General features: G+C 42.2%; 1 protein-coding gene across 3 annotated transcripts in view; it reads left to right on the forward strand.

The window, feature by feature from the left end:
- Positions 1–773: 773 nt before the first annotated feature.
- ADNP (activity dependent neuroprotector homeobox) overlaps positions 774–16,330 on the forward strand; it is a 31,507-nt gene continuing 15,950 nt past the window's right edge. The window contains exons 1-3 of one of the 3 annotated variants that reach the window (XM_059132818.1): positions 774–877; positions 2,910–3,083; positions 4,435–4,506. The gene's annotated coding sequence lies outside the window, so the exon portion shown is untranslated. The remainder of the gene's footprint in view (positions 878–2,909; positions 3,084–4,434; positions 4,507–16,330) is intronic. The other 2 variants (XM_059132817.1, XM_059132819.1) reach the window with 2 other exon arrangements.

Below are 16,330 nucleotides of genomic sequence, written 5' to 3' on the forward strand. Positions count from 1 at the left end.
TTCTCGCGAGAGCTCCCCCTCTGTGGGGATTATATAATTTCCCTTAGGTGGGGGTACTGGGACCACCCTCCCCCCCAAAAAGTTAGGTGCGAGCACAGGTGGCAGTGAAAGAGTTGTCCCTGGGGGACATGGGGGAAGGGGTACTGTCCCCCACTACCCCCCCTACTTAGCTGGACAATGAGTCCTCTTATGCTAATGAGGTATTTACGTCACTTCCGCTCTTTCTCGGCCGCCATTTTGGCTAGGGCAGGTTCGGGGACTCGCTCCGAGGCGCTTGTATTGTCTGCTGAGGGGAGACGCGGGATCAGCCCCCTCCCCCGCCCGTTGCCGCCGCCGCCTCCACCGGCCCGGTCTCCCCTCCGCCGCCCGCCGGGATCCATGAGCTGAACTCCCGCCCCCCCGGCCGCCGCCATCTTGTGCCCCCTCCCCCTCCCGCGGGCAGCGCTAAGGGGGATTTTGGCGTCTCCTCAGACACAGCTCCCTCTCTCGGTCCCCGCTGCTGAGGAGCGAAAGGAGCGCGGCCGCCGCCGCCCGTCTGCCCGCGCCGGTGAAGCCGCCTCTCCCACACCCTCCGTCTCCTCCCTCCGCCCCTCCTTTGTCTGCACCGCTCGACGACGCTGCCGCCGCCGCCCGCGCGGGGACTGGAGGGAGCCGCTCGCGCCGCTGCCGCCGCCCGCCGCTCTGCTGCGCCCGCCGCGCCCCCCGGCAGCAGCCGCGGCCGCGGCGCGAGCCGGAGCCCGCCGAGCCAGAGCGCGACGAGGCCCCGGGCGCGCCCTCGCCGCCGCCACCGCCGTGCCGCCGCCATCCGCCCGCCGCCGCCGCCGCCGCCCGGCCCCCGAGCACGCCGGCCCCGCGCGCGCCTCGAGGCCGAGTCAAGGTAAGCCCCGGCGGCCGCCGCGCGCCGACCCCGCGGCCCGGCCCCGCTCCCGCCGAGCCGGCCCCGCGGGCGCATTGTTGTGCCCACTGCCAGCCCTCCAGCCGCACACGCTCCTTTGCATACTCTGGTGCTGACGGAACGCCCGCCCCGGCGCGGACCGCTACCCGGGCTCTGCTCCGGGGTCCAGGCGCCTCCTCCTGCAGCCCGACCTCCCTTCCCCGCCCCGTAAGCCCGCCGAGGCCAGCAGCCAGCCTGGCCCCCGGAGCCTGTGCCGCTGATGGCATCTCCCTCCACCCCGCCCCCAGCAAGAACAGAGCTGCTCCCATCCCTGGAACTAATCCCTTCCTCCCGCTCCCCCCCCCCCCCCCGCCAAACGAGCCCCCCACGCACACCCCCAGTGCCTGGGACGAGCCTTCTGCCTGGTCTACCCACCCTTAGCTGGGGGAGGGGGGGACAGATTGGGGGGCGGGGAGCATGCATGGCACGGAGTGGAAAGTCTTTGCCTCCGCCGTGCAACCCTTCCTCCCCAACATGCCAGCTACCCTCCTGTCCTAAGCACGGAGTCCACCACCACCCCTTTTTCTCAGTCGCAGCTGCCTGGTCAGCACGACCTCTTATGAACATTCTGAGCCCCAACTTTGCAATAAGATGGTAAAAAATGGAAATCCAGAAAGCTGCGAAAAGATTTTCTTTTTTAATGCAATGAATGGGGAGGAGTTCTTTGAGCACCCTTTTATTCACCTCTCTTTCCTCTGGGCTGCCTGCCTGCCCTCCCCTTCCCTCCCCTCCCCCCCAACCTGGATGCCTGTCTGCTGGAAAAGGCGCGATTGCTTCTCTTCCTCTTCTGCCCAAGATCAGGCACTAAGGTCTAATATCCTTTTTAGCCACACATGTACCCACACTAAGTCTTCTTGATGTTCTTGCGTTCACCAATTCCTCTGAGCAGTTCTTGCCATAACCCCATTTCTCAGACAAAGGCTTAGGAGGGAAAAAGAACCAAACTGTTTCCTGTGTTTGCCATTTTAATGCTGTCCATCCCCACACACCCAATTCCTATCCCTGATGCTTCTCGTGCCAGTGTCTTGAACCTTCAGAGGGGAGGAGGGGGAACTCCTGGGTAGCTTGATACAGTTTCTTTATAAATCTGCATTGTTGCTTCTGGTTTATGGCCATCAAGAAAATACCAGCCCCCACCCAAAATGCACCGCAGCCAAGTCGGCTAAAGGCGATGAGTGTTGGAGTCAGTAGGGGGCGCATTCCCTGCACTGGGTAAGGCTGCAGAGGGGGGAAGGGCCCCAGAGCTAGAACAGGATGTGCTTCACAGCGCCTTCTACAGACCATGGGAAAATGGACCCAGCAAGACACACACTCTCGCACTCTTAGTTGGTGAGCTGACAGCAACATGGCGAAGGATTAAGTGAGTCAAGAGCGGTGATTTTATTTCTTTTAAAGAATCCACCCTGCATTTTAGAAGTTCTCTTTTTACTTTTTCAAAACTGTTGACCCTCAGACAATCCACATTTGTTCTTGGCACATCATTGGTACACAAGATTTCCTATTCTTTGGAATTCTGGAATTCTTCCACCTTAAGCTTTGAATGTGTCACCATGTCTTTCCAAGGTCAGATGGTAAAGGGGAAAGTTTAAAACCTGAGAGTTACGGGTTTGCGGGTATTGCTGATTACCTCCTTTCTTCATGGCCCACATCTTTCCAACTCTTTGAGAGTTAAAAATCATTCTTGAAAGATGCTAGATTTTAGTGGGGTAGTAATTTTCATAAGCATGTAGATGGGTGTCATGATTTGCAAAGCCTTGTTGGTAAACATTAAACCCACATTGAGTTCTTCATGGTCAAACTCAACAGAGTTGATTGTAAAATTTTGTCGTCTTCTAACTTTGGGCTTGCAATTGCCATTCATTTTCTTATTAGCCAACCACCTTTGCAAAAGCATTGACACCGGTCTTCTGTGAGCACCCACCTTCTTAGGGAGTGTTGATTTCTATAGATTTTACTCCTCTTGTTATTTCCATAGGTGTGAGATGCACAATGCGAAACCTAGGCCCCAGCTTTTGCACCATGATGCACAGGGTTGTACTTTTTGTACTGAACTGATAGGTGGCCTAGTGGTTATGCCCTGTACTACCATTTTGAGGATCTGGACTCCGTTCCTGCCTTGCTCTTTGGACCACATTGTCAATTCACACCGGTGGGTATATTCATTTTGGAGGGTGGGAACTGCAGCAACAGGGAATCCAGAGACTTCTTCCTCCTTGGTCACCACCAAAGCCAACACTTCCAAAATTTCAGCCTAGCCACATTCCTCAAGGAACCGGTTAGAGCTGGTTGCAGTCATGGGTTCTGAACAGAGAAATGACTTATGGCTTGTTTAAGAGAAAATTTAAGTTGCTAATACTGTTTTAATCATTTACATTCTGCACTCTTGTGTATAAAGTATCTTAAGTTCTCAATTATTGTTATCTAGATGACCCAATCTCAAGAGTTGCTAAGCTTCTGTAAATCTTACCGATTCTCTGATCAGAACAGGCGTTTCCATGAACATGTACTTGCTACCAATGATTGACAGTGGTTGTTGATACTTGGGGTACTTGTAAGACTTTGTTGCAAGTATTTTATATAGATAACACCAAGGTAAATTTATGGGGAATTGAATGGGTGTATTCTTTGATACATAGTTAACCAGTTGGTGCTTAAGGGAGAATTTTCCTGGAACATTTGCTATTAAGTAACATTTTGGTGAGTGAAAAGGAGGCAGCTTGGTTCAGGTATTCCAATGGAGACTTAACTATATTGGTTTTGAAGTTTTTTAGTAAATGCAAGAATCAGATTTTAAATCTAATTGGTGATATTTATAATATTTAAATACTGCTTAGTATATGTTAAATGGAAATAATTTTGACCTGTACTTGGTCTTTGATATATAGTTATATGAGTTTTTAAATGAGTAATTTGGAAACAACTTATTTGAGGTGCGTTTGAGATGAATGAAATTTGTGAAGGTCCTTCTGTTTGATTCGGCAAATTATACCTAAGATACAGTGTTAATTGATATCCTTAGTGGTAATAGCCATTTTCCCCCTACAGGAAAACTTGCTATGAGCTCTTAGCATGTATTTTGCAGTTTCAAGGTTTCCTGGTTTGGGCATCAAAAGTGAGTGAATGAATGAATAGTGAAACAGTTGGGCTTGAAAGCTGGAATTTAGGTAAACTATGAGAGTTCATTAAAAGAACTGTAAAAAGCCTCTACTAACCAGAGGGTGGGGATGGGTATTCTGTTTAATTAAACTTTAAGTAGAAGTTCCTTCTTTATCTTGGCCATTGTTGAAAATTTCCTAAAATTACCTTATCAGAGGCCACTAGACATTGAATTAATTAAATCTTTGATTTTGGTTCTTAATGTCTCTGTATCGAAAATATAGGAGATTGGGCTCTGAATCTCTAAAGACATCTGGCCCTGCCTGTCCTGGAGGTCATTGGTAGTAAACATACCCACTGTGAATTTGTTTTGCTTAAATTTCTCTTTTTTTTCCTTAAACCAGAGTGCAGGAAAAGTTCTAATACTATTTATATTAAAAATAAAACGTCACCATGTTGAACAGATTAAGTGTCAAGTAAGTTCTCAATTATTGTTATTTTGATGACCCAATCTCAAGAGTTGCTAAGCTGTTAAAAACCTTAAAGATTCTTTGATCAGAAAAGGCCTTTTCATGAACATGTAGTTGCTACCAGATAATCAGCTTAAATTGGCTTTTACCAAGTAAAAATGACTTCTGTTTTTTGTTCTAACATATATGAACAAGTTTATTACTTCAATTTGATTATTAAAAGTATAATTAAGTAAAGTGCACAATGTGTTAAATTGTTGCTTTCCTTGTAACTTCACAAAATTTGAAAAGTACTACTAAGCATAATTTCTAGTATTGAAAATTTTAAGTATTCAGCAATCTGTTGGTTGATACATTTAAGGTGATGTACACATGCTGGCTACATATTTAATTGTGGAAATTAATGAGGAAGATAGAGCTGATGAGTTACAAAGGAGCAAGTAGGGATCAATAATTGGCTAGAGAGAGAAAAGAAAAATCTCAGTATCAGTAGTATTTTTGTCTTTTGGGAACTATATATAAATAACAAAATTGCATAAGTTGTAATAGACTTCGGCAGGTTGACTCCATCAATTGGTGTGTACATATATACACGTAAAATACAACTGACTTTTTAGAGTTGGAAGTAACTGTAACTAAATACAAAGTCCCACCATCAGAGATGTGGTTGGGAAACAGTACATTTAACTACAGAAAAAACGTCGGAATTAGATATTGTCGTTTTTCTTTAAATAACCTATTAAAATCTTAGATAACTTACAAAATGTTGTCAAAGTAGCCAAAAAATGGAAAATTTTGTGAGATTAGAAACTAATTTGTAGTTTACACCAAAATGCCCGAAACTGCTGTGTAATAATCTACATGTTCATCCTAAACTTCCAAAAGGGCTTTTACTTTAAAGTCTGTTATGTCTTCCAGAAGATAAAATATTTCCCATGGGAGTTTAACTTCCATTTATTTGCCTAAAAGGCATGAACATTAAGTCCAATGTTGTTACGCTAAGTAAATAATTTAATTATAGTTAGACTCACAGAGCTTGACATGTTATTAGCATCGTGCACACTTCTAGTGAGCTTGTGGTGTTTAGAACAAACGCCATATTTTGCTGATGTGTATCACTGTCAGTTCTACCTTTTATGTTGTTAGTTTGGATACTTGACATTTGAAACTGGTGAGAACCAAAGCCCCACACTAACTGAATTGATACTTTGAATGTAGAAGTTGTTTCTTCTTTACTCATTGGTACTTGCTGCCTTAATCATTGAGATACTTTATAAAAGAAGCCATCCTTGTTTTGCCCAGCGTGAGTGGCCACCGTTCATCGTGACTTCATGATTTTTATATTGTTTGTTTGCCTGATCCTGCTAATTACAAAGTGAGGGGAAGGATGATTGTGCTCCCTCAGTCTTTCTGTGTCTTAGTACTCCTTAGACCTGTGTTTTGGTTGTGACCTACCTTTGTTATCTTGCAATTCAGGAGTCATCTTAAATGAGAATCCATATTCTTGTTCCACTGGAAGAAGGCTCTCCTCATATATTATCAGGTTTCTCAGATTGGGATATATATATATATCAACTTGATTATAATGTGATGTTTTGTCTATATTAGGAAGTCACAGATAAAATGTGAGCCAACTATATACAGGAACTGTTTTGATTGAGAGCACACATTTTCTAATCAGTGTAAAATGCAAAGTTCTTTTCACTATTTCAGTTCTGGGTTCTCTCATCTCCATGTTTGCATTCACTTGTCCTCTGGTTGTAGTTCTTTGGAAATGCACACTCAAGCTTCCTTGCTTTTATTGATCCCTAGCTTAGTTCTAAGACCACAGCTTGAGAAATAATAACATTTCCAGAATTGCAGCAATGTTCCTGAAATAAAGGTGTGGAAATTAAGAGGAAAGTCTAAGTGCTTTTGATAGAGTTTACTAAGGAAGACTGCCCTGAACATGTACCACAGTTTAAGATTTAAGATTTAACTCCAAAACATGCACATAATCTGTAGGAGGCTCATGCATTGTTTGACCATCCCTTAGAATTAAAAATAAATCCCTACACATCCTAACTCCCTCTCCAGTAAGGATATAGATTTGTGATTGAGTCACTCAGCTATGAGTTGTTTGTCTTTATGTGTCACTTCTCATATGACTTGGTTGATGCCTTTAAGAACGGAGAACCATGAGTGTAAAGGCCTCTTTGCTAGCCTTTAGGGTAATATAAATGATGCCCATTTTATTTGGCAAACATTTTCTAAACCATTCTGAATTTTCTCAGGATCGTCCTTGTTTCACAAGTGGGGAAGTCAAGGCACTTCAGCTTGCGGTGTTGAAGTGAGACACAAAGGGTGTCCATGCCAGGCCTGTGCTTGAACACAGGCTTTTGTAGGGTTCGCATATGCTCTTTGGCTAATAATGAGGGTTCACATGAATGTTTCGTAATGATAATGCTGCTTCATGCTTCTGTGTCCGTGAAGACCCAAGGATCCTGCGTGCGCTTGACAGTCAGAGGGGCTGACCAAACCCCGAGCAAGAGAGGACCAGCAAAATTGTGTTAGGGGTGGTCACTTGAAGCAGCACGTCTGGTTTGAAGTTGCCTGTACAAGGATCTTAAAAAAAAAAAAAGAAAGAAAGTTTGTTTATGGTCCTGTTGCTTTTCGAATGTTTTGGTTGAGGGCAGTCTTGTTCTTTCTTTCCTCTGGAAAGTCATTTTTGTTTAGACAGATAATTGTTGGCTTTTGCCCTTCTGCCTTTCCATTTTCTGAACCCTCTGGTCTCCATTTAAGAGTTAGTGGAAGCCTGTACTTGCATTGAAACATGCAGCTTTTTCTGGTGGGGACTGGCAACAATTGAGAACCTGTATGAGTGGTTTCTCTTCAGATCTGTTACATCTGAAGAGACTTCTGTCTAGCAGAAATATGGAAGAATGCATTAAAGTTTTAAATTGGGGGTGGGGGTTGTAAACGTAGGTCAACAGTTGCAATTCTTGCTCTTGTGAAAGGAGTGAACTAGAACTGGGAGTGTCCTATGCAGTTGGCTCAAAGTCCTGGTCCAAAATCAGGTAGGCTTAAAAACAACACCCAAGAAAAACTACTCTGCAGAAACCATAAGAGTCGAGCCACCAAGTGGCAAAGACTGCTGCACAAATAATAGCTCTGTTACAGAGAAAGCTTTGCCTATTAGGCCTTGACTTCTAGGAGATTGCTCAGAAAAACTTGAGGTGATTTAGGTAAATAATTCTGTTATTCATGAATGAGAAAAGTTCCTTTCCGTTACTCCAGGAAAATTATTTCCGAGTAGTTGTGATAGAGCATGGAAATTTTCTCATTAAGGAATTGAAAATTCCACTACTTTGTGTCCTACACCTTTTAGATGACCAGACCTGGAATGATTAAAATGGATATGTCTGGATGTCTTCTTGGGCCTACTGGTGAATTGATTTCCCACTTTCACGTTTCTCCTAAGCCTGTTTGTCCACCTGTATTGGCAGCAACAGTGCTCAGCTGTGGGGTATGTGGGCAGCAAAGGGTTGCAGTCATTCCCTGTGGGGTGTGTCTGCCTTGCTGGAATGCTTGTTTAAAATGGAGTAAATTGGGAAATGCTCCCCATCTCATACTCTCTAAAGCTAGATGAAGTTGTTAGAAATAGTCTCTCTCTCTCTCTCTCTTTTTTTTTTTTTTGGTGAGCTGTGAGGCATCTTTCTCCCTTTCAGGTAAAATTCTTTGTGAACTTCAGTATGTAAAATCAATAAAGGGTTAGGGAGCACACCTTCAGTTCCTCGGCTTTCATCTCGTCTCTCCAGCATCGTCTTTCCTTCCATGCATGTGTTCTGTCATCGTTTCAGCACATTCTCAAAACCCTGAAAGCCTTTGGTTCCATTAGTGTTCTGTAAATTCTGGTGGTCACCACTAGGATTCTCCTCTAAATTCTCTCAAGTAACAGGATAAACCGCAACATAATAGTTTCTGGTTGTAGACACTAGTCTTTTAGTTTGAAAAGTCTTTAGAAGAGAAGTAACCCACATATTTTTTTATGCAAAATCTAGCTCATACCTTTATGTTTCTGTGTGACTGTAAGTCACTAGGTTTATTGTGGGTACTTGGAGATGTTAAATTGCATGTGCATTTTAAGTGCCACAGAGTTTATAAGGTTAAGAATATGCTAATCACAAATGCAAAGTATTATGTGTGTGAATGCACATTGTAATGTGTCTTAGAACAGATATATAGCAACCACATCTGATGATCAGGATTAATAGTCCATATTTTTTTAAAAGATTATAACAGTGTGAGCTTATAATTTTCAAAGTGACTAGTATCTGATGTGGTTTAAAATAATAACTGCTTTAAGTGTTAACTGGCAGCATCTCGTTTAATCCTTCTGACATTGGAATTGAACAATAGAATAGTGTCCTTCCGCATATACCATAAGGAAGGAGACCTCCAGAGGTTAAGTAACTTTTTTAGGTTCACAAAGCTAGTAAGTGGCAGAGTGAGGATTAAGTAAGGACACAGATCTGCCCAGCTCTGCAGCCGTGTTCTTAATTACTACATTGTACTGTCTTTCTTCTGAGCAGAGGAAAGCTTTTAGTGTGTTGTGTCCCCCTACTTGTTAATAGAAATTTGAAGTTGTGAGGTAAAAATTTTACATGTGGCTAACAGATCAGCTAAATTTTTATTCATGAAAACAGTATAGTTTTAACTGGAAAACAGAAATGTTGATGTAGGCTGTAGGCTTCACCCTTGAACTTCATCTTCCTTTTGCCGTCATTTCAGTATCTTACTGTCTTACACCTAAGGCTCTGTGCAGACCTTTCAGATTGTGTGGGTCTGCGGTGGTTGTCAACTCCTTCTGGTGATTCTGACGGTTGCCGAGGTCCGATACTGCACTCTGCATGGGCTTCTCCTAGACCTTTTGTAATAGTATCTGCCAAACGGCTGGATTTAATTCTCTTCAAGTGCCCATAGAATTGTATCCTTTCTCTGCTTCGTTGACTGCAGCACCTCCTCAGTGCCTACCAGATACAGCTGCAGGCTCTGGTGTCACACTCAAAACTTCTGTCCTATCCCCAAGCTGCCTTTCCAACCCTGTCATTCCTTATTACTTAGAAGCTTGGCATAGCAGCCATTCTGGACTCTACATAGTTTCTAGAATTCCTTGCTGTCCCACTTCTGGAACTGTACCAGCAAGTTTGTTTTGTTTTGTTTGCAGTGAATGCAGATTCTCAACTAAACTAGTGGCCCTGCTTAGCATCTGCTTCCACCTTCTCCTGCATTCCCCTATGGAGAATGAATTCTCCCTCTTATAAAACCTCAGAGCATTTACTTCATGATACATCTGACACTTTGCTGCTTTTTCTGTGGTTGTTTATGGGGTGTCATCTCTGTAAGTCCTTTCTAGGCAGGGGCTGGTGTTTAGTCTACATTTATTAAGTGCCTGCTATGAGTCAGCCACTGCTGTAGATGCTAGATATCTAGTATCTAGCAAGAGGGGAAAAAAGACAAAAAAGCTAAGCAGGGTCTTTTTAATAGATTCTTCTTTGCTTTGGATAGTGAGATAGCACCCTTGTCTTACTGAATATTTAAGTTTGTAATTCCATCATTTGAAATCAGAAAAATCAATCTCTGCTGAAAAATAATTCATAGTGGATATAATTTACAGACATAAATACCTCTTTACCACACTGTATCAATCATAATTTCAGGTCATAGTCTGATAAATCTGAAATCACTTGTGATAAGCATTTAAAATAAAACAAATTTTAAATCACAGTGTAATTATAATTTTGGAGATGGGTAATGTGATGAATGGGGCTGTTTATTTCCCATTAAATTCTTAGTTTGATATTAATGAGCCACCCACATGAAAGAAAACAAAACTTGTTAAAATTGTTTCCATCATTGTGTTACCTTTGAAAAGGTTTCCTAATTTATTTTTCCTAGGACCTTTCCCCTTGTACAGTTCTATCCTTAAAACTGTTTGGAAGAAACTTAAGGGTTATTTAAAAATTTAATACATGGAAATTCTTTGAAAATCTTTTCTGTACCACTACATTCTCCAGAAGCATTTCCCTTCTGCAAAACTAAAAAAAACAGTTGAACTGGGCTGCCTGGGGGCTCAGTAGGTTAAAGCCTCTGCCTTCGGCTCAGGTCATGATCTCAGGGTCCTGGGATCGAGCCCCACATCGGGCTCTCTGCTCAGCGGGGAGCCTGCTTCCCTCTCTCTCTCTGCCTGCCTCTCTGCCTACTTGTGATCTCTGTCTGTCAAATAAATAAAATCTTTAAAAAAAATTTTTAAACAGTTGAACTTATTAAAGTAACCTCAGCTGGATTAACTCTTAGTTAAGGCCGGGTGAACTGGAGCCTTTGACATTGACAGAAATGATACATTCCTCTCTTCCTGGCGTCTTGGAATAGAGCAGATCTGCCAGGAAAGTGAATTCTAAGATTTTTTTTTTTTTTTTTAAATATCCAACAGTTTGGCGGCCATTAATAATGTTACCATAGAGTCTTTCATTTAATATTGTCCAGAATGGTTTGGAAATTATAAAGTCCTTCAAAGTTCCTGTATTACATCCAGGTCTTGCTCTAGAGGATCTGTCCTGTTCAAAAAAAAAAGTCTTAACAGATGCTTAATGTTCATAGATTTGGCAGAGTCATCAATGATAAATGCCTCTCATTTTGAACCCACTCCATCCTGCTGGTAAAACTACGAGCAAACCTTATTTGGTTCCATATTCAATACTGTTGCCTTAAATTTTCCAGGAGCCACACTGAAAAAAAATATTTTTAATTGTGGTAAAATACACCCTAAAATTTACCATTTTATTTATTTATTTGACAGAGATCACAAGTACACAGAGAGAGAGGAGGAAGCAGGCTCCCTGCCAAGCAGAGAGCTGGATGTGGGGCTTGATCCCAGGACCCTGGGATCATGACCTGAGCTGAAGGCAGAGGCTTTAACCCACTGAGCCACTCAGGTGCCCCAAAATTTACGGTTTTAATGACTTCTAAGTGTAAAGTCCTTTGTCATTAAGTACACTCACATTGTCATGCAGCCTTTACTACTGTTTATCTCCAGAACTTTTTTCATCTTACAAAACTGAATCCTATACCCATTAAACACCCAAGTCTCCATTCTCCTCTCTACCCAGCCCTTGACAACCACCTTCTTCTGTCTGAATTTCACTTTCAGTACTCATATTAGTAGAAGCACAAAAAGTATTTGCCCTTTTGCGATCAGCTTATTTCAGTTAGCAGGTCTTCAAGGTTCGTCTGTTTCCACTAGCCACATTTTAACATTGAATTTCATTTAATGTTAACACTTTTTTTTTTTTAAGATTTTATTTATTTGAGAGAGGGGTCACAAGCAGGCAGAGAGGGGGAAGCAGGCTCCCTGCTGAGCAGAGAGCCCGAACACTTAATTTAAAGATGAAATTAATTTTAACATATCTTTAACCTGGTACATCCAAAGTATAACTTCAGCATGTCAATATTTTTGAAAAGGTAGTTATGAGGTATTGCATTTTTTCATACTAAGCCTTGGAAATCCCAAGTATGTTTTACATGTGAAAGCATACTGCAAATGGGCAGAGGACTTGAATAGATTTTTCTCCAAAGAAGACATAGAAGTAGCCAATTAACAAATGAAAAGATACTCAGTATCCATTAATCATTAGAGAAATGCACATCACACTTACAGTGAAATACTATCTCATACACGTTAAGATGGCTAGTATTAAACATTTAACGGGTGTTGGTAAGGATGTGGAGAAATAGGAGGCATTGTGCACTGTTGATGGGAATGTAAATGAAGAACCACTGTGGAACCATAAAATTACTGTGTGAAGAGATATTTGTACACCCATGTTCACAGCAGTATTCACAATAGCTAAAAGATGGAACCAGTCCAAGTGTCCCTCCCATCACCTGCCAAATGTGTGCACATATAGCGTGGAGTGTTATTCAGCCTTTAAAAGAAAGGGAATTTTGACACAGGCTCCAACATGGATAAACCTGGAGGGAAGGGATATGATGCTAAGTAAAACAAGCCAGGCACAAAAAGACAAGTACTTTGTGGTTCAACTTACATGAAGTACTTAGAGTAGTCAGAGTCAAGGAGACAGTAGAATTGTGGCTGCCCAGTGAAGAGCGGGAGTTAGTATTTAATGTACAGAGCTTCAGTTTTACAACATGAAAAGAGTTCTGGAGATGGGTAGTGGTGGTGATGGTGGCATGATATTAGGACTAAGTATCACTGAACTCTGTGCTAAAAATTCTGGAGATGGTAAATTTTATGTGTGTTTTACCACAATAAAAATAAATTAATTTAAAGCATATCTCTGTTCACTTCAGACTAGCCGTATTCTTCATGATGAATAGCTGTTTGTGGCTAGCATCTACCTATTGGAAGGAAAGCACAGTTCTTAAAAATTAAAAACTTTTCCGGCAGCATTCGTTTTCTTGCTGCAGGACTAAATGCTGAGATACAAAAGATTCATTTCCCTTTAAAAGAAAAATTAGATGTGCATAAAAAGCTGGAAGGGTAAGCATGCCGAGTTAACTCTTTACATATACTTATTTGTGTTCCTTGCCTTTTCCGTATTTGTTCTATTAGGCCCAATTGCTTTTTTCTTTTGTAACAGCTTTACTGAGAGGTGCTTCATGCACCATACAGTCCACCCCTTTAAAGTATACAATTTGATGTTTCTTAGTGTATTCCGAGTAGTGCAGCTAACACCGCAGTCCGTTTTTTGTGGTATCTTCATCATCCCACAAAGAACCTGGTTCCCATGAGCAGTTGCCGTCTGCTGTCCCCCGGCTCCTCTAGCCTTTGGCAACTTTACCCTTTACTCTCTAGATTTGCCTATTCTGCACCTTTTATGTAAATGGAATCATACAGTAAGCGGGCTTTTGTGACTGACTTCTTTCCCTGAGTATAATTTTGCAGGGTTCATCGATGTTCTGGCATATAGCAGTACTTCATTTTTTATGGCTGAATCATATTTCGCTGTATGAATAGACCACATTTTATTTATGGAGATTTGGGTTCTTTGTCCTTCTTGGGTATTAATGACTACTGTGAGACCATTCCTGTACAGGTTTTTGGTTTTTGGGTTTTTTGTGGGGTTTTTTTGGTGGTTTTGGTTTTTTAGGATTTTATTTACTTGAGAGTGAGCGAGCCTGGGGGCAAAGGGGCAGAGGCAGAGGAAGAGAATCTCAAGCAGACTCCCAAGCTGAGGGCGGAGCCCGTGCAGGGTTCTGTCTCACCACCCATGAGATCACAACACGAGCCAAAATCAAGAGTCAGACGCTTGACTGACTGTGAGCCCCTCAGGCACCCTCGTGTACAGGTTTTGGTGTGTATGTATGTTTTTATTTCCCAGTTGCTTTTGTAATAAAAACAAACGGAACTTTATTTGCAAAAAAGAGCCTTAAAGGTAGTTGAAAGCAGACTGCCCTCCTGCCTAACCTACTACTGTCCGGAAAAAGAAGGATCATTAAAGCCTCTGCTTTCCCAAGCAACTTTTTTTTTTAAATATTTTATTTATTTATTTGACAGAGAGAGATCACAAGTAGACGGAGAGGCAGGCAGAGAGAGAGAGAGAGAGGAGGAAGCAGGCTCCCCGCTGAGCAGAGAGCCCGATGCGGGACTCGATCCCAGGACCCTGAGATCATGACCTGAGCCGAAGGCAGAGGCTTAACCCACTGAGCCACCCAGGTGCCCCCCAAGCAACTTTTGGAATAGCATGTTTTGAGTATAGATAATGGGGAGGTGATAAAAGAGAGACAAAAGATACATATGTTTTTGAAATGCTGCTGTTTTGTTGAGGGATACCAAGGTTTTGGTTTTCATTTTGCAGGATATTAATACATCGGGATTATCTTCCTGATGTGAGTATCTGTTGACTCTTGGCATCCATGGTGATGGTTAAAAGCACTTTCAGGCAAGTGGGCTCAGAGCTAGGTTCTTGTTTCAGTTCTTCTCAGGATCTGATGGGACCATCTGACCTGAGATGTGTGTGTATTCTTAATCTGTTTCATCACTTGAGCTAGTTTGGTTGAACTTGTTTGAGGTTGTTTCAACTTAGAGTATGAAGTTCTGGCACTTTCAGTGTATGTATTTAACATGCTCTTGTTTACCTTTAATGTCTGAGATAAGAACTTCCTCTAAAAGGGTAGTGGGAGGAGCGCAGCATTTTAGATCTGGAGATAACCTTGAGACCCAGGTCTGTCACACAGACAAGCTGATCACCTTAGGCCAGTTGCTTCACCTCAGTTGCTAATCTGTAAAATGAGAAGAGTATAGATGAGGCAACCCTTCGGTTCTTTCAGTGATTCACAGTGCTACATTTTGGAATCAGAATGTTCATGTCCCTTTAACTGAGAAGATACTTAAAAACTTGATAGTTAACTTCCCTTTAACCAGACTTGGATTCAGTACAGGTTTTTGTTCCCACCAACTGAACTACCTAATACTGAGAAGCACAACATGTATTTTTAAAAAATAAAAGATTTTGGTTGATTGTTGTAATATGTGTAAAGTGGCTGCCACCAACACAGTGCACCTTTTCGGAACAATAATTTTAAAATAATATCTCAGGTAGAGTATGTGACTCTTGATCTCTGGGTTATGAGTTCAAGCCTCGTGTTGGGCACAGAGATTACTTTTTTAAAAATAGTAATATATTAGGGGCGTCTGTCTGGGAACCTCAGTTAGTTAAGCACCCAACTCTTTATTTTTGGCTCCATTCATGATCTCAGGGTCATGGGATCAAGCCCCACATTGGGCCCTCCACCAGTCGCAGCATCTGCTTGGAATTCTCTCTCTCTTTCTCTCTAACAATAAAAATAATACAATTTTTAAGAAAATATCTAGAACTAGACAAGTGTTGTCCCACTTGACTTCTGATGGTGTCACATCTGGAAATACGTTTATTCAGGGCACCAGAGAGGTTGACAGATTGGAGCCCATCCACTAGTGATTGGCTCCTGTGATAACAGAAGTAATGGTGAAAAAAACTGAGCATGCTTGACTTGGGAGGAGGGAAGGAGGAAGGGTCTTAAAAATGTGAAAGGCTGTTCTGTGGCTAGGGAATTCGATTTCTGTAGACTGAACTGAGAACTGTGGGCTTGTGAACAGAGATGTCCAATATGGAACAAACTGCCTAGCGGGGTTTGTGCTCCGCTCACTTATGATCAGGCGGAAAGAGTGTCTTAGATTAAAGCGGGGCTCCTTGTGGAAGGGATTCACACATTGTTTATAGACTATGGCCAGAAGTATTGCTGTACCAGATGCTATATTTAGGGAAATGTACTCATTTTGCCTTTCATAAGTAACAAGTCTGCTTACCACAAAAAAAAAAGTATAAAAACTGCGGAATTTAATCACTGATTTGGTAAAAACTTCAAAATCAAAGTGTCTTTTTTTCTGGAGGCAGTTTTGTATTTGATACAATTAACTCCACTGTAATTTTTTTTATTAGAAAATAGTAAAAGTCAGTGCAGTTAGTAGATGAGTATAGAAGAAAACAGAAGTTGGTTACATTTTCTGTTGGCTTCTTATCTTTATTAACTGTGTTCTAATACAATAACCTTTGCAAAATAATTGGTGTTCATTATTCATAGTTGGCTTTTGGTACAAGTGTGTCTTCATTTGCAAGTAGTTTTCCTAATCCTCCTGGGCTTTACAAATAACCCCCCCCTTTTTTAGTTTCAACACTACTGCACATTTTCTGTTACTTAAGGAGAAAGGAGGGGGTGCCTGGGTGGCTCAGTGGGTCAAGCCACTGCCTTCGGCTCGGGTCATGATCTCAGAGTCCTGGGATCGAGCCCC

Source organism: Mustela lutreola, chromosome 9 (assembly GCF_030435805.1).
Source record: "Mustela lutreola isolate mMusLut2 chromosome 9, mMusLut2.pri, whole genome shotgun sequence".
Classification (NCBI taxonomy): domain Eukaryota; kingdom Metazoa; phylum Chordata; class Mammalia; order Carnivora; family Mustelidae; genus Mustela; species Mustela lutreola.